At 44.0% G+C, this 24,447-nt stretch overlaps 1 long non-coding RNA gene across 1 annotated transcript in view; it reads left to right on the top strand.

Annotated features, from left to right (window-relative positions):
- Positions 1-1,281: 1,281 nt before the first annotated feature.
- Positions 1,282-24,447, top strand: part of LOC309358037 — a 53,035-nt gene continuing 29,869 nt past the window's right edge. Inside the window, exon 1 of the long non-coding RNA XR_014163295.1 lies at positions 1,282-1,343. This is a non-coding gene — a long non-coding RNA (uncharacterized lncRNA). The remainder of the gene's footprint in view (positions 1,344-24,447) is intronic.

The following is a 24,447-nucleotide window of genomic DNA, read 5'->3' as shown; positions in this document are numbered from 1 at the left end:
CTACTGAGAAGGCCCTCTGCCTGGTTCCCTGTAACTTGGCTTCTTACAGCGAGGGAACCGTCAGTGTCCGGGCAGAACTATGGGGGTGGAGACGCTCCCTCACGTATATTGGACCGAGGCTATTTAGGGCTTGAAAGGTCAGCACCAACACTTTGAATTGTGCTCGGAAACATACTGGGAGCCAGTGCAGGTCTTTCAAGACCGGTGTTATATGTTCTTGGCGGCCGCTCCCAGTCACCAGTCTCGCTGCCGCATTCTGGATTAGTTGTAGTTTCTGGGTCACCTTCAAAGGTAGCCCCACGTAGAGTGCATTGCAACAGTCAAAGCTCAGAAAATGCCCTGGTGAGGAGGGGATGGCTGCAGGGAGTTGAGGACTTCCAGTTTCGGCAAGCGATTTTCATGGAGGAAGACCATAGGAATGAGCTGCTCTGCTTAGGCATGACATTCAACCAAATCTGTGGAGATTGTGTTTTTGCTAATAAAGAGTTAACACCAACTTTGAACTTTGTGATTACTGGCCAGCACAGTCCTGCAACATCACCTGACCCTGGTTGTGATCTCTGCTCACTTGGACCTGCCCTGGATACTGCTTTGGTTGCTGCCCACACTGATGTTGTTGTCGGGAAGTCCCCTGTTCACTCAGGAGCCCAGCGAGAGCAGGACACCATGAGGCAGGTCACAGAACTGGCCAGGACCATCGAACAATTGGGATCAGAAGGCAAACTAGGGAGCAGAGCCAAAGAACAAGGCAGGACTGAGAAACTAGACCAGACACACTAGAACTCAGGTAGGTGTTGTTGCTGAAGGAAGGCTCAGCTGCAGTAGATAGTCTTTTATAGTCTTTGATGCCCAGGAGGAGCCAATGGTCAGCCTCAGCAGGCAGAGTCAGGCCAGGTCCATAAAGTTCTTCCCTGAGAGGCTGCAGTTATACATCACACCACACGGGGCAGTGGTCAGCAATCCCTGACACACATTTCAGAATCGCCTGCCCTAAAACCCTGTCCTGAAATGACACACAGGCTCTGAACAATTTTATACATACTTCTCGTGTTGCTAAAAATACCATAAGCCTATTTCTCCTCATGTTGCTAAATGGATTTAAAAGAAAAAGTGTTTCCTCCCTGGCTCCCAACCTGAGTTAGGTAGATAACTTGCTATTGGCATATTTCTGTGGAAAGGGCAGGGCTGCTATTTAAAGCAACTGAGAATGAGTCACCCCGCCAGAGTGATTAAGCCTTGTGAGTCTGTGCAGGATCAGTTCAGAAGTCATATGTGCTGAAGAAGCAAGGAGAGGACCTCCAGACTGCCACTGTTTGCAGGAGGGATTCGATTGCACACTTCAGGTTTGCACAATTAAAGTTGATCAAAGTTGCCATACTGCAACAGATTAACTAAAAAAAGTAGCCAAATCATTTTGTTTGGTTTTTTTTTAAAAATTCTGTTTTGCATTTTTAAATATTCATTTAAATAACCTTAAAATATCAACGACTTCCCTTCTTCTCTTTCCATGGTTCATTTTGCATACCATAAATTCCTGCAACTAAACCATTCAGTCTTCCATTATTACATCCATCAAAATGTATTTTCATTGTTGAATTTATCTTAATGCTGCCGTTTTCAAATATACACAATTCCCCCCCCCCATATATTCAATAAACATTTTCCATCCTTCTCTAAACGTATGTTCTTCTTGTTCTCTTATTCTGTATGTTAAGTCTGCAAGTTTCCAAATCATTTTGGGAAGTGGCAGATAAGTCCATTGAAAAGTGTGGGATGGATGGATAAATGATGAATGGCAAGAAGTATAAATACCCCAAAAGCAAATCAGGATAAATGTTCACTGACATATAGTCACCCCACAAACAAATCAGAATGAAAGCTCAATATAAACTAGACACAGTCCAACCTCTGTATAAGCTTTGTGCAAGCAAATCAGGAAGAATGCTGGATACACAGGGAAGCTGGGATAGCTCAGCTGGTTAGAGCAAGAGGCTCTTAATCTCAGGGCCATGGGTTCAAGCCCCATGTTGGGCAAAAGGGGGTAGACTAAAGGACCATAATGGTCCCTTCCAACTCTACGATTCTATGATTTTATGATCTGCAGGAGCCCTAAGAAGCCAAACTACAATTCCCATCATCCCTGACCACTGGTCCTGCTAGCTAGGGGTGATGGGAGTTGTAGTCCAGAAACAGCTGGAGACCCAAGTTTGGGAAACCCTGCTCTAACCACTATACCACACTGGCTTACTATTCCCCTTACAGTCTCTGTTTGAAGGGGATGCAAAAACACTGTTGTATAAAGAACTATTAATCTTCCTTCTGTCGCCAGTTAGACTTGCCATTGCTTGGCATGGGAAGAAATTGAGTCCACATATGCTGGCAGATTGGCACCAGCCAATTTGGCAGGCGGCATTAATGGGAAAATTGCCTAAGCCCATACACATACGCAGAGGTCAAAGAGAGGAAGGCAACCTTCATGAAGTCTGGTCTTGCTTTATTTTAGCATGCTAATAACTGAGCACACGGCACCCACTTTCCTGTAACACACAGTTCCTGGTGGAAATATCTCTGGCTGATGAGTGGGTCAATTTCCAAAGTCAATGGGCAATAAATAATCAGTATTTCTGTCAAAATAGGGACGCGGGTGGCGCTGTGGGTAAAAGCCTCAGCGCCTAGGGCTTGCTGATCGAAAGGTCGGCGGTTCGAATCCCCGCGGCGGGGTGCGCTCCCGCTGCTCGGTCCCAGCGCCTGCCAACCTAGCAGTTCGAAAGCACTCCTGGGTGCAAGTAGATAAATAGGGACTGCTTACTAGCGGGAAGGTAAATTGCGTTTCCGTGTGCGGCTCTGGCTCGCCAGAGCAGCGATGTCACGCTGGCCACGTGACCTGGAAGTGTCTCCGGACAGCGCTGGCCCCCGGCCTCTTGAGTGAGATGGGCGCACAACCCTAGAGTCGGACACGACTGGCCCGTACGGGCAGGGGTACCTTTACCTTTACCTTTATTTCTGTCAAAAGCACTTGCGTTTTGATACTGTAGATTGCATACCACCTCCTGGTAGTTATAAACAGTGTTTTTGGACTTGGGAAAAAATTAGAAATAAAATATGTGCTTAAAACGGAGGGAGAAACTTTGTATTAGGAGTCTGAAATAATAAGGCAAGACACGAAGTATGGGGTAATTTAGGGTAAGGTTACCAGAATTTTTCAATGAATTCGTGGACACTTTTCAACTTCAATGGATTTTGTATGGGGACTGATTTGTAAATCCGGGGACTGTACCTGGGAAACGGGGGCGTCTGGTAACCTTAATCTAATAATAATAATAATAATAATAATAATAATAATAATAATAATAATAATTTTTATTTATATCCCGCCCTCCCCAGCCGAAGCTGGGCTCAGGGCGGCTAACAACAGTCAAAATACTTCAACATTGTAAAAACATTCATTATAAAATTAATTAAAATCAAATTAATGGCAACCATCAAGCAAAATCCTGTGCAGGTTGCCAGAGGAGGGGGTCAGGCTGCGCTAATTTATTATCTAGGGCTAATTTATTAAACAATAACTTATGCAACTACATTTGGGGGGGGGGGATGAAAACCATGTAAGGAAATATCCCCAAAGTCTAGCAAGCTACTTGTTGATTGGGTGATTCTACCCTTGAAGGTGTGAGAGTTGATTTTAAGCCCAATTCTTTCCCCCTGCCATGATCATTTAGGTAAGGATGGAAGTCTGCCTGATCCACACACCCTTTGGGTCACACAACTCCAAGCAAGTAGCGGAAGTGAACCCCCGGGGTCCATCACCCCACCCAAAAGGTTACAGCAGCCTGTGTGCAAATCCCAGGGATTGCTAGTCACCTGAAAGGACCTCAGGCTATTCACCACCTGCATCTGACTCTTTCTTTCCCTGCACACCACTGTCAAGTGGCTTTGGAATAGGTGAAAAAATTCATGTCTGCCAGCCAGTTGCAGAAGAAGAAGAAGAAGAAGAAGAAGAAGAAGAAGAAGAAGAAGAAGAAGAAGAAGAAGAAGAAACCATACTCAGACCCAACTATAGGGACGAGGCAGTGCTGGATTTACGTATAAGACAAATAAGCTATAGCTTAGGGCCCCAATCTCTTGGGGGCCCCAAAAAAATTTAAAGTGGGAAAAACCCTGGATGTACATTTCCAAAATATAAGATAAAAACAAATAACGCCCCCCTACATACAGCAACAGTGTTTTGTGTTGTGTAGGCTCCTATGATATAAGTCATGGGCCCTGCCCGCTAGCCTGCTCCCTAAAATATCACTGGTTTGCTCATTTCTATATATAGGGTGCCTACATTCTGCATGGACTGGTTGCATCAGACTGCAGTTCAGAACAGTTGAATGTCGGTCAAGCTGTTGTACCTGTTATCCAATATTAAAGAGTGCTTGTAGACTGATGATCAGGCAGCATAGACTAAGGGTATGAGTCTTATGCCTATTGACTGATTTCATGTAATACATAATTTATTTATTTCGATCCCATTATGGCTTTAGATACCTATTAGATCCATTAGATCCTGTCGAGGGGATTCGAACCGCTGACCTTCTGATCGGCAAGCCCTAGGCTCAGTGGTTTAGACCACAGCGCCACCCATGTCCCTTAGGTCCATAGCATATATTCAACACAAAAAACAGTGACAATTTGTTGTTGACAAAGGACAGCTGGACATATACAGGGCCCCATTACCTTCAGTAAAAACTGGTGGTTTTTTTTTTTTAAATGCATTTCTAAAAGAATTTATCAATGCATATCTCAGGAGAAAATTCATTAAAATATGCATTTTATTCATTATTTTCTGATTGGATTAATCTGGAAATGGGGCAGGGTAGACTTATAAGTGAACACTTACAGTACACAAGCAGGTGCACACTAGTAACATAGGGTTATAGGCAGTGCTAGTCCTACTCAGAGTATACCTATTGAAGGTAATGGAGAGGATTGACTTTGGTTTGTTAATGTCAATGGGTCTCCTCTGAGTAGCAATCTGGATAGAACCCAACTTGATTTAACCAGCCTTACAAAGTTGTAGCGAGGTCAATTCAGAACAGAGCTGCCTGTACTTTAATCCAGGGATGGTTTCCCCCTCCACTCTCATGACCATACACATTTCATGAAAAAGAAAAAGTTTCACCTTGCAGAAATCTCATCACAAAATAAAGATTTCCCCCCTCTTCCAAATTTCCCCAGAGATCTTATTGATCTAATTAAAGTTTGTATTGCAAGAGCATCGCCCAGGAGACAAATAAAATACAGTGTTCCCTTACTGAGTGTGCTATTCCTGATTCAGTGTTCCATTAGAATAATCACTCAGCAAAATCTTTATGCTTCTCCCTCCTCTCTGTTCATCGTCTTATAGCTCTTGTTTTGTGTGCAGATTTTGACAAACCCAAGGGACTTCTCAGCTGCCAGGTGGGTTGCAGAAAGGATGAGATAGACAGACGATAGATAGATAGATGATAGATAGATAGATGATAGATAGATGATATGCTGCTCCAGACATGTGGTCCACATATCTATGTACGTGCTTGGTTGGTACATTTATGAACATTTATTAGATAGATGATAGATAGATGATAGATAGATTAGATAGATAGATAGATAGATAGATAGATAGATAGATAGAGATAGATAGATATAGATAGATATAGATAGATAGATAGATAGATATGATGATGATAGATAGATAGATAGATGATAGATGATAGATAGATAGATAGATAGATGGATGATAGATAGATGATAGATAGATGATAGATATAGATGATATAGATATAGATGGTATAGATATAGATGATATAGATATAGATATAGATGATATAGATATAGATATAGATGATATAGATATAGATATAGATGATATAGATATAGATATAAACAGATAGACAGACATTTAGATTCTGATTTAGACATGCACCACATTTTCTGATGTTCCCATCAACTCCACTGATGACCCGCAGAAAATGCTGCATGCTCAAAGAACAGAGGAATAGGAGTAAAATCAACACACTAATTAATTACACTGGTACCTTGGGTTACAGACGCTTCAGGTTGCAGACTCTGCTAACCCAGAAATAGTACCTTGGGTTAATAACTTTGCTTCAGGATGAGAACAGAAATTGTGCAGTGGCAGCGTGGCGGCAGCTGGAGGCCCCATTAGCTAAAGTGGTACCTCGGGTTAAGAACAGTTTCAGGTTAAGAACGGACCTCCAGAACGAATTAAGTTCTTAACCCGAGGTACCATTGTATTTCCTCTTTGGGCTAACCAAACACTGCAACCAAGATGGATGTATTCACCAGGACTATATATCAAGGGACACGGGTGGTGCTGTGGTCTAAACCACTGAGCCTCTTGGGCTTGCCAATCAGAAGGTTGGCGGTTTGAATCCGCACAACGGGGTGAGCTCCTGTTGCTCGGTCCCAGCCCCACATATAATGTATTGCAGTAATCCAGCAGTGGGTGGAGCCAATGACAGGCAAAGCAAATCAATTCTATAGGAACAACACTGAGACTAAGGAGGAGGAAGCCAACAGCCAGTACCAACTGGCAGGATGTAAGTAAGAAGTCAGATAGGTGACTGATGGGAGAAGGAGCTTGGTGGGGCAGTGGCTCATTTTCCCTAATGGAGCCACCTCTACTATACTACTGGCTGTTATAGAATCATAACATTGTAGAGTTTGAAGGGATCACAAGGGTCATCTAGTCCAACCATCTGCAGTGCAGGAATCACAGCTAAAGAATCCAACCTTTAAAAACCTCCAACGAAGGAGAGTCCACCACCTTCTCAGGTCGTCCTTTCCACTGTCAAACAGCTCCGTCAGAAAGTTCTCCATAATGCTTAGTTGGAATATTACTTCATGTAATTTGAATCCATTGGTTCCTGTCCTACCCTCTGGAGCAAAGAAAAAACGAGCTTGCTCCATCTTCCATGCGACAGCCCTTCAGATATTCAAAGATGGCCGTCATATCTCCTCCCAGCCTTCTCTTTTCCAGGCTAATCATGCCCAACTCACTAAACTTTTCCTAACAGAGCTTGGTTTGATCACATTGGTCGCCCCCTTTTTTGCACACATTCCATCTTGTCAATACCCTTCTTAATCTATGGTGCCCAGAACTGGACCCAGGACTCCATGTGGGAGCCCAACCAAGGCAGAATAGAGTGGTACTATTACTTCCCTTGGTAGTTGCTGGGTGACCTTGAGTCCCAGCATTATGTGAGAAGGAGAAACAGGAACTCTCTATCCATTTCCTCTAGAAACCTGTGATTACATAGGCTGTGTTTATGGCAAATCCTCAACTGTGTCCCTCACCATTCTCGCAAGCTTCTTCTCCTTTGCCTCACACTGCAGGTCAGCCTTTGTATTCCCTCCGCTTCCTGTGTTAATATTTTGCACAGCGAAGGCTGATTGATATCAATAAGCAGGTAACTGTAAAAATGGCAACTCAGCAGGCCGGATTTCAGGTACGCATGTGGTGATTGCAGTATCTGCTAAGCAAATCTCCAAGAGTAATTGGCGGCTTTGCTACACAAAGTGGGTTATTGTTTTTAAAAGCCACGCTGGAGAACATCGGGGGCAAAAAGATTGCCGGGGTGAGCAAAGCTGCTCTCCAAACACAGCAGAGGATGAGTGAATGGGAAAGCTGTTCCTTCTTTCCTCCTTTCTCTTTCTTTCCTTCCATCAAATATAGAGAGGTTAACAATGAAAACCACACACAATGTGTCACAATGAAAGCTCAGTGTGTGAGCTTGGGCGTAAATAACCACAGGCAAAGAATTTCATTCAAGTGGAATGAGGTTTCTGAGAGCGCTGATAACTTTAAGTACCTGTGAAAAGAATTGTGTCAGGACTGACTGTGAACTGCTTTCATTGTGTCTTCAGAAACAACAGCAGCACAACCCTGCTTTTAAACAGATTCGACCAAATCAAACCACATTTATGGTAGCCCTCAAATCATAGGCACCCCATGGCCTGAGTTCATGGGGGGTGGGGAGACCAATGAGAGAAAGACTGAAGAGACAGTCGAAGCAGATGGAGCAATGAGAGGAAGAGGAACTGGGGGCCTTTTACAAGAGAACAGTGCAGATGTCCAGCAACAGCCATTTGCCCTTGCTCTGGTACACTGGGGGATGGAGAGATGTGAAAAGAGCCAAATTTCTCCCCTGCGTCCAGCATGGAAAATCACTTCTAAGAGAACAAGTGTGCTTTTGCAGCAGGCTGCAGACAGGGATCCGATTCTTGCAATGTAGATGCGGAACAAACAAGCTAGTTTCACATGTTTTTAATATATTGTAACAATGTGCAAGATAATATATTGAAAAGGCTAAAATCATGTACACCGTGTTAGTTGTTGGGTATAACCCATACCATTGCTGTTCGTTTTTAAGAAGTCAGTGTTGGTGTTAATCTCTATAACCTGCTTTCGATTTGGTGGTGTTACTAGGCAAGAACAAAATGTTGCTTTCTCTTATCTCACGACTCTCACCATCACTCAGCGGAAAATATAAGAACCAGCCTCTTCTAACAGCTGACCACCATTCCATATTGAAATGGGTGCTCTAATCTTTATATGATTGCCTTTTCTGTGATAGAAATATGGCTCCGCGTAGGGTATTTATTGTCTGGTTCTCTCCAAAGTATTGACTTTATGTAACAGCTTGATATACATCAAACCCTTTGTAGATTTAATAAACTCTTCTTGGTCAATCCTCTGTTGTAAACACAATGAGATTTATTTTGGCCATCTAAGCACAATTCTCTCCCCCGCCCTTGAAAATATTCTACTTCCAGAGATCAAAATATACAAAAGGGAACATAGATCACTGAATGGCAGCAGAGCGGGCAGGCGGGACTATGTAGGAGGTTGTGTTTCTTTCTGTGTCTTTAGAATTTCAGGATATGCTGATGGCTAAATGGATTTGGCAACAGAGATAGGTCAGTTAGCATCAACTCAACTCACCAACCTCAACCAGGCCCCACCTGCCCGCCTTCTTACTTAAAAACAGCAGGGTAGCAAAACGGGAAGTACCATCTTGCCCTGCCACCTGTGCCACTATACCTGCTGCCACCAGCGCCACTTCTCCACCTGCCCTCCCAACTCTGTTGCTATCAGAGAAGTGATGCTGGCATTGGCACAAACTTCAGGTGAGATCTTGCACTGTTCCTGAGGTGATTTCGGTTGACAAGGATGCTGATCCCGGGACTGCTTCTGTGCCTGCGGCAGAGGTGGCGTGGCAGGCGCGTGGTGTCTATGGGGCTGCCACCAAGGGGGTTTCTGCAGCCTGAGGCAACTGCCTCAGTCTGCCTAATGGCAGAGCTGGCTTTGACAATCAGTCAGGGGGTGGATCTCTCTTTCCGTTGTTGTTGTTTAGTCGTCTTAGTCAATTTCAACTCTCTGTGACCCCATGAACCACAGTATGCCTTGGAAACTCTCACTTTCTTCTCAAAGCTTCTCCTTTTTTATGTCCATGGAGTTTTCTTGGCAAAATACTGGAGTGGTTTGCCAGTTCCTTTTCCAGGTGGATCACGTTGTCAGGCGCTCAGCCTACACTTGAGTAGGACCCTGGTAGAGATACATGCCCGACTGGTATGTTGTCTCCCTCTTGGTCAATTGTTCGGGAGCTTCAAAAGCTTTCTTCATCCCGAACATCACAGCGACCAATGCCAACAGACATCGGCACACTTAGGGATCCACAGAGTTTGCGCATCGTGCATGACAGACCTCAGCAACTCAGCATTTTGGCTAATCTACTTTATTTACATATAAACACACGCAGAGTACGGCAACATGGCTCCCTCTCTCTCTAGCATCAGACAGCAAAGAGAAAAAGAACAAAGGACAATAGTCCCACTTCACAGAACGCAGTAACACAAACATCCTGTCTCCATCACTTCCCACTCTGTGGAGTCAAAACATATACTGTCATGTGAAAGACAACAATCCCATGACTCCAGTTACAGATAGGTAGCTGTGTTGGTCTGCCATAGTCAAAACAAAAAAATTTCCTTCAAGTAGCACCTTAAAGACCAACTAAGTTAGTTCTTGGTATGAGCTTTCGTGTGCATGCACACTTCTTCAGATACACTGAAACAGAAGTTTCCAGACCCTTCTATATAGTGAGAAGGTGGGGAGGGGTATTACTCAGAAGGATGGTGGGAATGGGTGATTGGCAGATAGCTGTGATGAGCCTGTTGACGACTCTTAACGACTGCAATAGGTCTTACAGGAAAAAGCAAGGGGTGAGAAGGTGAAAAATGGCTTTGTCATGTATAATGAGATAAGAATCCAATGTCTTTGTTCAGACCAGGTATCTCCATGGTTTTAAGTTTGGTGATAAGTTGCAATTCAGCAGCTTCTCTTTCCAGTCTATTTCTGAAATTCCTTTGTAGTAAAACAGCTACTTTGAGATCTTGTATAGAATGTCCTGGGAGATTCAATCCCATGACTGCAATCATGGAGCAGTAATTCTAACACACGTTTAGTCTAAACTCTTGGCTATGACCTGTCCGTGTTGGGTGGCCCTGCGCGGCATAGCTCATAGCTTCTCTGAGTTATTCAAGCCCCTTCGCCACAACAAGGCAGTGATCCATGAAGGGGTCTCTTTCCATATTCACCCTCAATTCCACCCCTGGTACAAGCCAATGGATTCCTCTTCCATGGAGGAGTTGGGGTCATTACCCTAGCTTGAAAATAGGATGCATTTGTGAAACAGCTATGGTTCAGAATGTAGCCCTGCGTCATCCTGCGTCATTACATCTTCTTGACCTTTCTCAGTTATTTTTGTTGCTGTCTCTAAATTACCACAAACACAGGTGCCAGCTTGGAGCAACCTTCGTTTCCAGGAAGTTCTCATTTTCCTCTCTTAATAAACAGAAGGGTCATAATGACAGACTGGAGTGGGTTCATTTTAATAGTCCTTCCCCTGGGAAGCCGATGTGGTACCAAAATAAAGCTCACCATCAGTGCAACTTCTAGAGCATTGGGGAGAGGGGTGTGAATTTGCAGAAACGTGAACAATGTCTTGCAAAAGAGGCAATCTTTACAGTTTAAAATCAAATGTTATCAGTGTGGGATAAATCAGCCTCATAAAACTAACTCAGCATTTATATACTTTAGGACAATGGGCCATCAGTTGTCTAGGACTACAGTAAAATTCATTGAATAATATGTGTAATCAGTGGGACCATCAAGCCATGTATTTGGGGCAAAATTATCAGGGCCCCACACAGTAGAATAACATACCCTTCAAGTGTCCCAGTTTTCCCTGGGCATTCTGGAATTACAGAAGCCATCCCAGCTTCTGATTTGATCCCCAAATGTCCTGTTTACTCTCTCCAATGCCAGCGCTGCTGAGCTCAGGGAGGATGAGCTGTTGCTTACAGCCACTGCTGTTGTTTGTAATGGAGCCACACACTTGTGTGATTCAGCTGGCTCACATGAGAGCACAGCGCCAAAAAACACGTGTCCCAATTTTTATCAGCAGAATGTTGGAGGGTATGGAATAAGCAGGAAAACCCCCCAAATGCAGTAGGTTTAGCTTGCCCAACCCACAGTGATTCAGGGCTGTCTCCATTTGACTTAGACAAAGCCTTGATCTTCAGGAATAGTGCCAATTCAGCTGAATCTGGTGCACAGTCCTAGTTGTTACAAAGATGTTGGAAATTAACACATAAACTCAATGTCTACCCAGAAGTCTCATCCCATTGAGTTCAATAGGACTTACTTCCAGGTTAATGGGTCTAGTATTGCAGCCTAGGTCCATTGTTTTGTCTCTTGTGCAGACTTCCACAGTCTTCTATCCCCCAACCTTGAGAAATCATCCCTATGCAATAGCCTCATTTCTACCTTAACTAAAACATGGTTCTTCCTTCCCTTCCTTCACCTCCTTTGAGTCCCCCACTCCCCAACCCGGATTTAACCAATAATATCACTACTGACAAAGAACATCATTTAATTCCTTGCCTCTGTAAAACACTTTATAAATTAGTACCTGACATTCAGATTGATTGCAAAGACATGAGGGCACCATAAACTGATGCATGGCAATCCCATCGTGTTGACAGACCATGTCAGCTGTGTGCCCTGGATGAGAAATGATCTATCTCCTCCAAGCTGTGAATTAATTCTCCTGATGATTTACTCAATTAGAAAGGAAGAATGAAGGTGAGGGGCGAGTAATTTCAGGAGGGTGGTCTATTTCCCAGGAAATGGATTTTTTTTAATGAATTAATGTAGCAATGATGATTACCATTGCAAGGTGACTTATACAAGCACTTATACAAACTCCTCATGGAACTCAAGGCTCACCCAGAGGTGCAGTTTGCAAAAGGTTTCTACTGGAATTGCTGAGCACTCATTCTTTTGTTATGTTTTGTTTGACTACAACAATCCATGATGCATGCGTAGTGCTGAGCTAATGACTCTTGACTAGATTCAGAATCAGCTAGCTAGGTACAAACTTTCCCAGTAAAAATTCGATAACAAAAAGCGGCCTCTCGCTTTCCCCCTACACTGTACAGAGAGAGTCTGTTTGATAAGAGTTCTGTGCTAGTTTGAAACATTGGGACAAGTGCAGTGATTATGGGTTATGAATGTACATTCGTGTATTTCCTTCTGTCAACTTCACATGGGACAAAGGGATGTAGGAAGGTATCGATTGTTTTTCCTCCCAGAGTTTGTCACATGCAGCATTGTGTCTGTTCAATTGCAGTTCACCTTCCACCAAAAACGATGTTATTATTCTCATTGTCCTCCACAGCAAAATTACGTAGCTTGAATAATTTATGCAAGTTATGTGAATGCTGTCGTTTCACCCCATTTGTTCAATGGAAAGGAGCACAGATGCCATTGATTATGTCTCTTTTGCAGATGGAAAGCAACAACAGTGAATACCAATTGAATTCACTGGATTGATTTCCGTCCAAGACGTGGGACTAGAAAGTGAACACTGGTAATTTCGACTTCCATTTTCATTGAAATTCCCCAACAGGTTTTTGCAAAGGTAGAGAGGTGTGTGTGTGTCTTTGCTTTAGTGTTAATATTTACTAGTGTGATTGACAAGCAGTAGGTGGCAGTGCTTGCCACAACACCTTAAAATCTGTCTTTATGGTGACTGGCTTTTGATAGCTTCGAAAGGAAAAAAAAAATATAGAAGCTTGCAGTCAGAATGTTGGCTGGTTCCAATCAACAGGTGAAATTCACAACACACACACACCTGCCCCACCTCCCATGGTCTCCTTATGGTTTCCAGCTCATAATGCTTGAGGATCAGCTGAAGGAAGAGGAGAGAACAGAGGGTGAAGTAAGAGCTGTGTGTGGAGGAAGGCAGAGATGAGGCAGGCTGTTGAAGAAGCCAGGGGGCCTCTCCCTCCTGTTGTCACCAGCTCCACTCCACTCCGATCTCCTAGGACACACAGAGGTATGAAGAGGGCAGAGCAGAGACAGACAAGGCGTCAGAGTCTAAAATTGCTTGGGAAGGACCCAGGGGTTTAAGAGAGCCATGGGAAGGCTGGGACCTTTAGTCCTCACAACTGCCTCATTGGGGCAAGATCTACTGGGAATTGTTGCTGGGCTCTCTAGGCCTGGGCTGTTTTGTTGACTTGAATAAACTTCACTGACACCTTTTTTAAAAAAAATTACTATTTGGTTTTTCTGCTTAAAATTTTGCAGTGATATATCAAACATAAATCATAAAAACAAGATTCCAAGGAATCTCCTGGACTTCCATCCTCCCTTATGTGGGTCCTATTATTAATCAATTCCTCCCACATCTTTTATGATAACCATTTACCTCTTCCATTGTGTCCAGAATTCAACCTTAAACTACAAGTGATATTCCAATCCTACTAACGATTTTAACTGTTTACAATGGTCTTGAAGATAAGTTAAAAAATTTCCCCATTCCTTGTTAAAAGTTTCGTCTTCCTGATTTCTGACTCTTCCGGTCATTTTAGCCATTTCAGCATAGTCCATTAACTTCATCTGCCATTCTTCTCTGGTAGGAATTTTATCCTCTCTCCATCTCTGGGCTAGTAATATCCGTGTAGCCATGGTCACATACATAAATAGTCTTTTCTGCTACCTTTAAATAGTCTTTTCTGCTAGAATTCAAAAAAGGAAGGCTTCAGGCTTTTTAACACAGGTTATTTTAAACATTTTCCCCACCCCAACTCATTATACAGTGGTACCTTGGGTTACAGATGCTTCAGGTTACAGACTCTGCTAACCCAGAAATATTACCTCAGGTTAAGAACTTTGCTTCAGGATGAGAACAGAAATCGCACGGCAGCAGCGGGAGGCCCCATTAGCTAAAGTGGTACCTCATGTTAAGAATAGTTTCAGGTTAAGAACGGACCTCCAGAACGAATTAAGTACTTAACCTGAGGTACCACTGTATCTCATAACTTCACTAACACCTTTTGAGTTACTGCTCCCATCACCCACCTTGACACCAGTTGAGGCAGTTAAATCCTTGGACTAGGAGGTACCTACCTGCCTCATCCAGCTTCTGTCCCCATATCTCAACTGCTCCATTTCAGCATCCTGTTTCCCCTCCTCATCTGCCCCAGGCAGGAATTCTAGTCTTGAGACTGGCGACAGACACCTCAGGACTCCTGACAGAAAGCCCCTTCTGTCTGAAGTTGGTGCACCAAAAATAACAACCCTCTTAAAAACACCATGTTATGCAGTGGCCTAAGATGACCTACTCTAAAAGCCAGCCGTCTCACGCACACATCACATCAACCAGTCTTAGGCATTCTAGAAGGAAGCTGTTTATAGCCGGGACAAACAAACAAATAAATAAATATGATCTGAGTTCCACCCAGCTTGTCATTCTCCATAGCCCAGTGAATTGCATACATCTAAATGCAGAACAATGATTTATATGTAAAACAGCCACTAAATCCTTATATGCCTAAGCACAACTGATTCTTCTAATGCCTCGACCCTTTTTGGATGCTAGCCACGCTCTCCTGTTCTAATAAGGAAAGAAACAAAAAAACACCCCCAAACCCAAGAAGGAACTGCCTGCCAGAGTTAATATAAGCTTGATGGCTGCAGGATCGGTCTTAGTGAGAGAAATGCGTTCAGCAACGCTTTACTTGCAATTTTCTTTTTCTTGTAGCAAATGAGAGGTGGCCCGTCTTTATTCAAATTCTGGGGGTGGAGAGAGAGTTGGGAGTGAATAATGGAACAAAACATGAAAGGGCATTGCTAGCTTTCTGCCTTTTGACAAAAATGTAAGCTTGCCAGAATGAAATGAAAGTTTAGTGGGAAGTTGCCTTGAGTCCTTGTCAGGGAAACAGGCAGTATATGATGATGATGGTGGTGGTGATGATGATGATGATGATAGAAACTGAGAATGACCAGGAACATACCAGAGAGCAAACTCTATTGAACTCAGTGGGACTTAATTGCAGTGTAAGGCTGCCCAGTCTTGACCCAGTTACATGGAAGTAAGCTCCATTGAATAAAGTGGGGCTTCCTTCTGAGTAGACAGTGCAAAGCGCTATTTACAATAAACAATCCATGCATTTCCTTCAAAATGGCTTTCTGAAGAAGCATTGCAATTAGGGAATTTAAAGTGAATTGGTGATATTTTCCTTCAAAATTATAGGAAGGGCTTCGTATTCCAGCTTCACCATTTCCTTCATTTGCTGCAGGTATTTTGTTTTCAGGGTAAGCAGGCCTCCATTTCTGCACCTACACGTGCCATTTTTAATTGTTCTCCAAGACATGGAGGAAAAGGGGAAAGCGGGACATCCCGGGATCAAATGAGATACTGGGACAGCTTCTGCAGGGTTGCCCAGATGCCATTTTTGATGGACGGATCCCGGCTATGTCAGGGAAATTCAGGATGTGAGGCAGTCTTAGCTTCTGCAATTCTGGGACTGTCCCTGGAAAATAAGGAACCTTGGAGAGTACAGTGGTACCTCGGGTTATGAACTTAATTTGTTCTGAAGGTCTGTTCTTAACCTGAAACTGTTCTTAACCTGAAGCACCACTTTAGCTCATGGGGCCTCCCGCTGCCGCCACGCCGCTGCTGCACGATTTCTGTTCTCTTCCTGAAGCAAAGTTCTTAACCCGAGGTACTATTTCTGAGTTAGTGGAGTCTGTAACCTGAAGCATCTGTAACCTGAAGTGTCTGTAACCTGAGGTACCACTGTATGCTGGTGCTCAACCACCCACCCTACTCATGGGACCACTAGGAAGTGTACAGCATGCCCTGAAGGACCATGTTCACTTTCCCCCCCAAAAAGCTTAGCATGAGAACACATTCAGCCCCACCAATGCAAGTACATATATTTCTCCTTTTCTCCCTTAGCTTGTTAACAGTAGGCAGCAAGACAGCATCCTTACTATGCTACAAAGAGTCCCGGAAGGTGCAGGTGGACCTGAGCATGCCCTGGCTCCTGAACTGTGCTCTGGTTGCTAAGGAAACTGGATTTGTAGAACAGGGCTGGAGCATGTATGTGTTGCTTTTCACACTGAACCACCCGAAGCAAACTTGTAGAGGATAATGTTACCACAAAATAAAGACAGAAGATAGAGGTTTTCGCAGAAGCTTCCACCAACTGATTTATTCGGTTCTCCTCCATTGTTTGGCGTCCTTTCATTTGTGGATTTTGTTCAGAGTGTGCCACATGATAATAATAATAATAATAATAATAATAATAATAATAATAATAATAATAATTTATTATTTGTACCCCGCCCATCTGGTTGGGTTTCCCCAGCCACTCTGGGCGGCTTCCAACAAAGATAAAAGATACACTGAAATGTCACATATTAAAAACTTCCCTGTCTTCTGAATGTCAGGTAGATGTTTATCGCTTTTGCCCACTTTCCCCTCAGTTTTCCTTCGTGACTTCTTCCTTTGCATTCCTGGATTAATTTAGCTTTATTCAATTTTCAGTGCAAACAAAGATGCATATTTATATTGAGATAATTGAGGGAGAGAGATTCATAAATACAGATATACCTAAAAGAAGTAAATAAAAAAAGTTCACCAGTGTGAGAAAAAGGAAGCAGACAAAAAAAAGTTTTTAAAAAGATTTTTTTTTAAAAAAAGTGGGGGGAGGCTATTATCTGAAATTCACCAAACAGGAAGTGAGCAGCGAAATGTTATAAATCAACACATTTATTTTTTTCTTATTCCTATGCAGATATATACAAGAAAAACGGCATCTAGTGCTCCATCAAAAATAATCAGTATCACCCAAAATGTATTTTGCATTCCAAATAGATGGATGCCTAGCCGGAGCAGTCTGAATTTTAATTGCATCATTTATATATGTTGCCAAACATTTAAGAAGTTGTCCATTTTATTTGCATGTCAAACTGCATTTTGCATGTCAACTTTTCAAATGTTAATATAAAACACACCAGGCTTCTTTGCCAGTTACCTTCAGATGTTTCCAGCCTTTAGCTCTTAGCATTCATTCTGCATCTAGTAGATGGAGGGCCAGGGTTTTATCATGATGGTCTATGTTCAATCCATCCCAGGCACCCAAAAGAGCCAATGAAGGCACTGGAAGTACCATTGCATGGCCAATACTAATGTGTTCATGTATTGCCAAGAAACGCAACCGTGTGCTGCTGCTATCAAGATCATTGTTTTGTTGATGTCAAGGAGCTCCTGTAGGTATTGGTAATTCACTATGGAAGAAGAAGGTTGCTGTAATCATTACTGCGATCACATCATGATTTGAACATCTTCAGCCACCTGAAGGTTGCTACATAGAAGGTGGATCAGATTAATCTACTGTTGTTCCACAGGGCAGGACTAGAATCAATTGATGGAAAAGGTTCAGACATATCCTGACTCAAACAGGGACAATTAGGAAGGATCTGGGTTTCAGCCAGTTTGAGTGGAGACAACCCTGGGTTGGGTCAGGCTTCCCAGAGTGATCCAGGGCTGTCATGGGACAGCGCACAAAGTAGGAAAAAGGAGAGGCAGATTGTCCTAGCAGGAATGAATCTGTCAGGGACTGTGCTGAGAAGGGCTGCATTGAGGAGGAATGGTGGGAGCCACCCCTTCCACCCCCTACTCCTGCTCCTGAATCGTCCCAGGAGCAGGAGGACAATATAGATTTGGAACAGCGGTTTGCAGAGGGGCATAGTTTAGAAGGCAGAAGCTGGGAAATACTGTTGTACCTTGGATCCCGAACACCTTGAGAGTCGAATGTTTTGGCTCCCAAATGCCGCAAACCCAGAAGTGAGTGTTCCACTTTGCAAGCATTCTTTGGAACCTGAACATCCAACGCAGCTTCTGATTGGCTGCAGGAGCTTCCTGCAGCCAATCGGAAGCTGTCCCTTGGTTTCTGTACATTTTGGAAATCAAACAGACCTCTGGAACGTATTCCGTTTGACTTCTGAGGTACAACTGTACTGGATGGGGAATAGTTAGGTAAAGGAACACAGGAAGAGAGAGGCTTAACAGATTCACAGTTGCTGGACAGCATTCCTTCAATCTCCCCAAGGTCACAGAGAGCTCGGAAAGTTTCAGAACAGAAAGCACAGAAAGCACACAGGCACTGGCGGAGGAAGAGGGGGCGGGGGGAACGCACCGCCCCTGGCAGTGCGATCCTTGTGGGGTGCCATCGTGGCTGCCCCTCCGTCTGTGCTGGGTGCCATGCACAGAGGGTACAAGCTCAGATTCTTCTTCTCTTTCTTTGGCGATCACTTGTAGCTGAGTAAGATTGTCTTCCATAAACATGGTTTTAACAATGAGTCTGTAAGTGACTGTGGAGGTCAATTCTGGATCCACACGTCCTTCCACAGTGGGGACATTGGTTTCCGGGCAGGAGTTGATCATGGTGTGGATTTGCCAAGTGTGCCTTCCTCTTAGCACGTTTCTCCCTTTAGTCCTGAGTTCAAGTGTCTTCAAAGCCCATGGCGCCTTTGGTAAAGATTGTTCTCCAACTGGAGCACTCGCAGGCCAGTGTTTCCCAATTGTTGGTGTTTATACTACATTTCAGATTACAAGACGCAGGAGTGACATAGATTAATAGGGCTGAATCCTGACAGAATCCTCCACTCACAAGCTAGTAAGTGCAGAGTGCAATCCTTCTGGCTTCAGGATGCTGTTTTGCCTGCAGGGAATGTTGAGGAAACAGACCTCAGCAGGATTGTAACAAAGGCAGGGGTCACCATGGCCAATTCTGGCATCTTAAGGACAGGGGCGAACGAAGGCGTTGTGATACCTGGGGTGGCAAACCGCTATGTATGGTGCATGCGCCGTACGTAGTGATGACGGTCTGCCAGTGACGAAGGGGTGAAGGGAGCGTCACTACGTACAGCGCATGCATGTGATGCTGCACTTGCGCGTCACATAGCAGTTTGCCACCGACGCCAGAATCCTCTGCTCGCAGCTGCAGCCCTGAACGGAGGATCCTCCACATGTGGCTGTGGTGGCACAATGGCTGCTTGCGCCGTCGTGAGTCCCCACAGGGTGCCTTCTTATCACCCCCCAGACATGGCACCCGGGTCGCACTCCCCCCCACCCTGTTGTGATGCCACTGCTTAAGGAACAGGCACAGGTCATAATTGTGCAAACACTTGACTAATTTAGGTCCATTAACTTAAAGGGATTTACTCCAAGTAGGACTCTCGTTGGCTAAATCTCTGACTGTCTATTCCTAGTGTTTTATCTTTTTTAAATACTTTTTTTTCCAACACAGAATACATTAAAGCCGAACGAATCTTTAAAAAAAAAGAAAAGAAAAGGGGGGGGGGGAAAGAAAACGAAGGAAAACACTTCACACAAAGGAATGTTTAATCAACGTGCATCTGTACACAGGTGATGCGGTGCAGAGTGGTGAACAATGGAAATGAACTGGAAGAACTGGTAAAGAGCCTGAGCAGTCCATTACTTTGATGAAGTTTTCACATCAAACACAACATTACATGAGATAAACTTGTGCAGTACAATTGTATGCAATATTTGTTCACATTACTGAGTGCTAAGGTACATTTGCTTCTACAGTCTTTTCTTCCCATAATTGTCTTTTTATGTCATAGTCCATTTCTCTGTATTCCAGGATATGTCTGGGCACAAATGGCTAAATAGCTCACACATTGTAGCAAGCAAGTATAACGGGGAGGCAATCAGCAGGGAGCCTGAACAAAAACGCACCACCCTGTTTGTGGGTGGCAAAATTGTAGGAGAATTCTACCAGATATTCTCTCCTGGGGGGTCAGGATGTGTAGAATCAAATGGGGCAAAGGTCCAGGAAGACCCATAAACACCATCTTTGTAGTCAAGATAACCTCAAAAATGTGAGCTGTAAAACGAGGTAGATATATGCCTATCTGCTTGCTTTGAAGCTTTGAAGCCTTAATTTTGGTTCTGTTAGTTGGAAGAGGGGAGGCTTCTCATGTTGCTTGTCTGTCAGCTACCCTCTTACCTGAAGGATGGATGGGAGTGGGGAAAGGGCCTGGAAGCCAGGGGTGGCTAATTGGGCTATTGTTGCCAGCTTACATAGCTTGCTTTTTGCATGAGTAGCCTGTATACAAATAGCCCCTTGCAGACAAAGCCATGGTGCTTGCAGCTTCAGCATCCATCCTGAGGTGTGGCAGCAAGGAATCCTGCATTGCGTTGCTGTATGCAAATCTTTTGATATATCTCTATAATAAAGCACTAGAACTGAGTTTTGTAGATCTTTCTTTGGAATCCCTGCAATGGGTCCTCGGAGCAATCCTTTGCCCCATACCGCTGTTAAAACAGCTTCACTGACTCTGCCCATCTATTACCAAGCCAGCTTTGAGGTCATTGTATTAATTTATAAAGCTCTGAGGAACTTACCATACTTTTCCATGTATAATACTATGTTTTTTCCTTTAAAAATCATGCTAAAAAGTGGGGGTCATATTATACAAGGGTAGTGGACGTTTGATTGGCTGCTGCTGTGGATGTTAGCAGCTATTGTGCATGTTATTGGTTGCTGCATCAATGGGTGGTGTTGATTGGCTGACGCTCTGGCAGTTGGGTGAGTGATTGGCAGCTTCTGCCAGCAATGGGATAGACGGGAGGTGGATTTTGTGACTGGGCAATCCCCCCGCCCCGAAAGTTCAACAACTCCGTGCCATCTCCCCCCATTTTCTTAAATTTGAGACCCCCAAAATAGGCATATTATACATGGAGGCGTGTTATAGATGGAAAGGTACGGTACGTCCAGGCTGTCTTAGGGACTTCTTGAACCCTTAAATCCCAGTTTGATCACTGAGCTCATTTGCAGGTGGGCCATTGGTCATTCCACGAAAGTGCAGGATTCATTTGACAACCAGAAACCAGAAACCAAGCCATCAGTGTCATTGACCCAGCCCTAAGAAACAACACTGCCGATATAGATTCAGTAGTTGGGTTCTGTGCTAACTTTTAAACACCTGCTGAAAACTTTTCTATTCCGTCAGGGTTATGCAGGCAATTAAGGGCATGTCTTTCCACAATAGTTGGCTGATTTCTGACTTTAACAACCACAGGATTCACGACCACTGCTTCTAGAGCAAGGTAAGCTTACCCTCTCTGATAATATGAGCAAGTAATGAAGGAGACTGAAAGGGGAGTAATGAAAAGAAAGTACCCATTTGTTACTCTGCGTATGCATTGTGGAGCAAATGAAGATCGAACCAAATGGGCCCTATTCAATTCCTCACTCTGAAATGAGTGTGCACCACGATTTCATGGGAACACACAGCAATTCTAGCACTGGAGAGTGTGTGTGATAGATAAAAACTAAAGTGTTCTTGGTCTCAATCAGCTGAGAGGTGCCAGACTTAGCAGGGCAAAGAGCAGTTCGTCTGTACCACACAGACAACACCCTGAGGGCACCCGGTGAAGTCTCGTCTCATTGTTTCTCTTGCCTTGGAAGTGTGCTGCACATTAAGGGAAAGAGCCAATTTTCTACAAGATTACCTTAGACAGCTGCTACATCAGCTACTCAAATGACCCCAAGAATATAGAAAAGACTTCATATCCACTGTTGACTTCGGATAAATGTTAAAATATCTCAACCGTTTCATCCCCATTGCATTTGCTGCAGTATATGTATGTGTGTATACTGTATATTTAAAATGTTTTGCATTTTTTACGTAGTGGACTTTCTGACAGTAAGAGTTGTTTGGCGGAAAACTACCTCCTTCACTGGGTTTTTAAAAACAAATGTTGGGTGGTCATCTGTCAGGGATTCCTTAGTTGTGATGCAAACAAGGATGCCAACTTGAATAAAATATGAGGGAGCAAGTAAAAAAGGTAAAGGTAAAGGACCCCTGGATGGTTAAGTCCAGTCAAAGGCGACTATGGGGTTGCGGCGCCCATCTCACTTTTCATGCTGAGGGAGCTGGCGTTTGTCCACAGACAGCTTTCTGGGTCATGTGGCCAGCATTACTAAGCCGCTTCTGGCGCAACAGAACACTGTGACAGAAACCAGAGTGTACCTTCCTGCCGGAGCGGTACCTATTTATCTACTTGCACTGGCATGCTTTCGAACTGCTAGGTTGGCAGGAGTTGGGACAGAGCAACGGGAACTCACCCCGTCACGGGGATTTGAACCGCTGACCTTCCGATTGACAAGCCCAAGGTGCTCAGTAGTTTAGACCACAGCGCCCCCCGCTCCCATATGAGGGGGGGGGAGGTAAGCCCCACTCCACATAATCAATTACCAGATGCAGTGCACATACAGCATTTGAATGGCAATGGCCATCAAATCGGGGGGGGGGGGCGCCCTCAAATATTTTATTGGGAGGGAGGGTCAAAGGGACCTCAGCCCCTATGAGTTGGCTCCTATGGATTCCAGCGCTGCAGGTATTTGTACTAGGTGACCATTGGGGTCCCTTACAAGTCTACAAATACACACACACAAACACACACACTTGACCAGCCCCGCCCTTGCTGCTGGTGCTTACACATCTCAGTAATAGAGCCATAAATGAACATCTTATTAGTTTAATCCTGAATGGGGGCATACACAAATCAGCCACTTGGTTCAGTTGATATCATTTAAGACTCCCATCCATCTTAGTCAGAGGAGTTGCCTAGCTCAATTCATCAAAGCTGAGACAAAAACTCCCAGAGAGGAAGAGGGAGGGAGGAGGCTACATAATGACTGAGTTGCTCAGTATGCAACATATTTAATCATAATAAAAGAAAATGTGTTTGTTTATGTGTGGGGAGGTTATCTTGATCCTACTGAGACTCTCCACTTGGGATTGCGTTTGCAGGTCATTTAGAAGGTTTTGCAGTCACAAAGGGTTAGATATCCAATGCTTTTCCTACTCAAAGTAGAACTATATAAAATAATGGGTATGGCTGACTAGGGTCCATTAATTTCAATGGATTCACTCAAACTGAGTTGGGCAAAATTCTTAATCTGGGCAAAACTCTTAATCTGGTGACTCACTAATTTGAGGGTGCAGGTTCCCATGAGAACATTTCAAAGGTCTCTGTCGTCTGCACAGTTGCTGAATTAGAAAACCACATTTAGAAAACGAATTATCCCACCTTATAAGAGTCAGATGCATTTCTGAACTGAGCAACCCCTCCTACTTGAAAAACACCACCAAGTATCAAAATAAGCTGTAAATCACAATTGCACAGCATCAGTCCCAGCAACTAACAGTCCACATGAAGCTCCTGAGCTGGCCAGGTTTGGTCTAAATGTAAGACGCTTGCCCTTTTTTTACTTTGCTTGGCCAACAGAGAAGGAACATTACGCTGGCTGATTTATCCACTGAGTGACCTCGAGGTGCCTGGGCTGGGGAACACAGACTCCAAATCTGGATACAGACATTGACTGAAGACGTGTTTCATTGTCTTAACGCAGTAGTGCACTGGTTGCAGTGTGATGGCTGGATTGCTAAAAGGCTAATTATGGCTGGCTGGTACTTGTATTCCAGTTAGATATGGATTGCTGGAAGGCTGCGCTTGGAGACAAATTGACAGGGGTTATTGCATTGCCATTTCTCTTCTTCTATCTCTGCCTTATTAACAAGTGTATTCTTCTTGTGGCACACTGATTACCTCCCCCCCCCCAACCCTCTCTTCCTCACCTTTTCCACAGTACCTGGGATGCATGCTAATGAAGCAATGCTTTGGCTAAATGGAGCAGGTTCTACAAATTCTCAACAATAAGCAAGCTGGGCTGGGGCTGGCTGAAGTCATTTTGCTGAACGGCTCGGAGTGTCCCAAAGTGGTTGATGGGACTGTGCATGGGACTAGACATGGAAAAGAAGTTAATGCACTGCAGTATAAAGAAATTAATTTGGAACTCAGGACCTCAGAAGTAAAATGCATGGGCATGTGCAGAGTGCACCTGCCTTGCCAATGAGGAACTTCTGTATTTAATAAGGTGGGTGCCTCCAGACTGTGAGGAGGGATGCAAGCATACATCAGAACTTTAGATTTGTACCAATAAGGT

The sequence above is a fragment of the Podarcis melisellensis genome, assembly GCF_964234715.1.
Source record: "Podarcis melisellensis genome assembly, chromosome: 15".
NCBI lineage: Eukaryota > Metazoa > Chordata > Lepidosauria > Squamata > Lacertidae > Podarcis > Podarcis melisellensis.
This window is presented reverse-complemented; position numbering and strand designations above follow the sequence as displayed.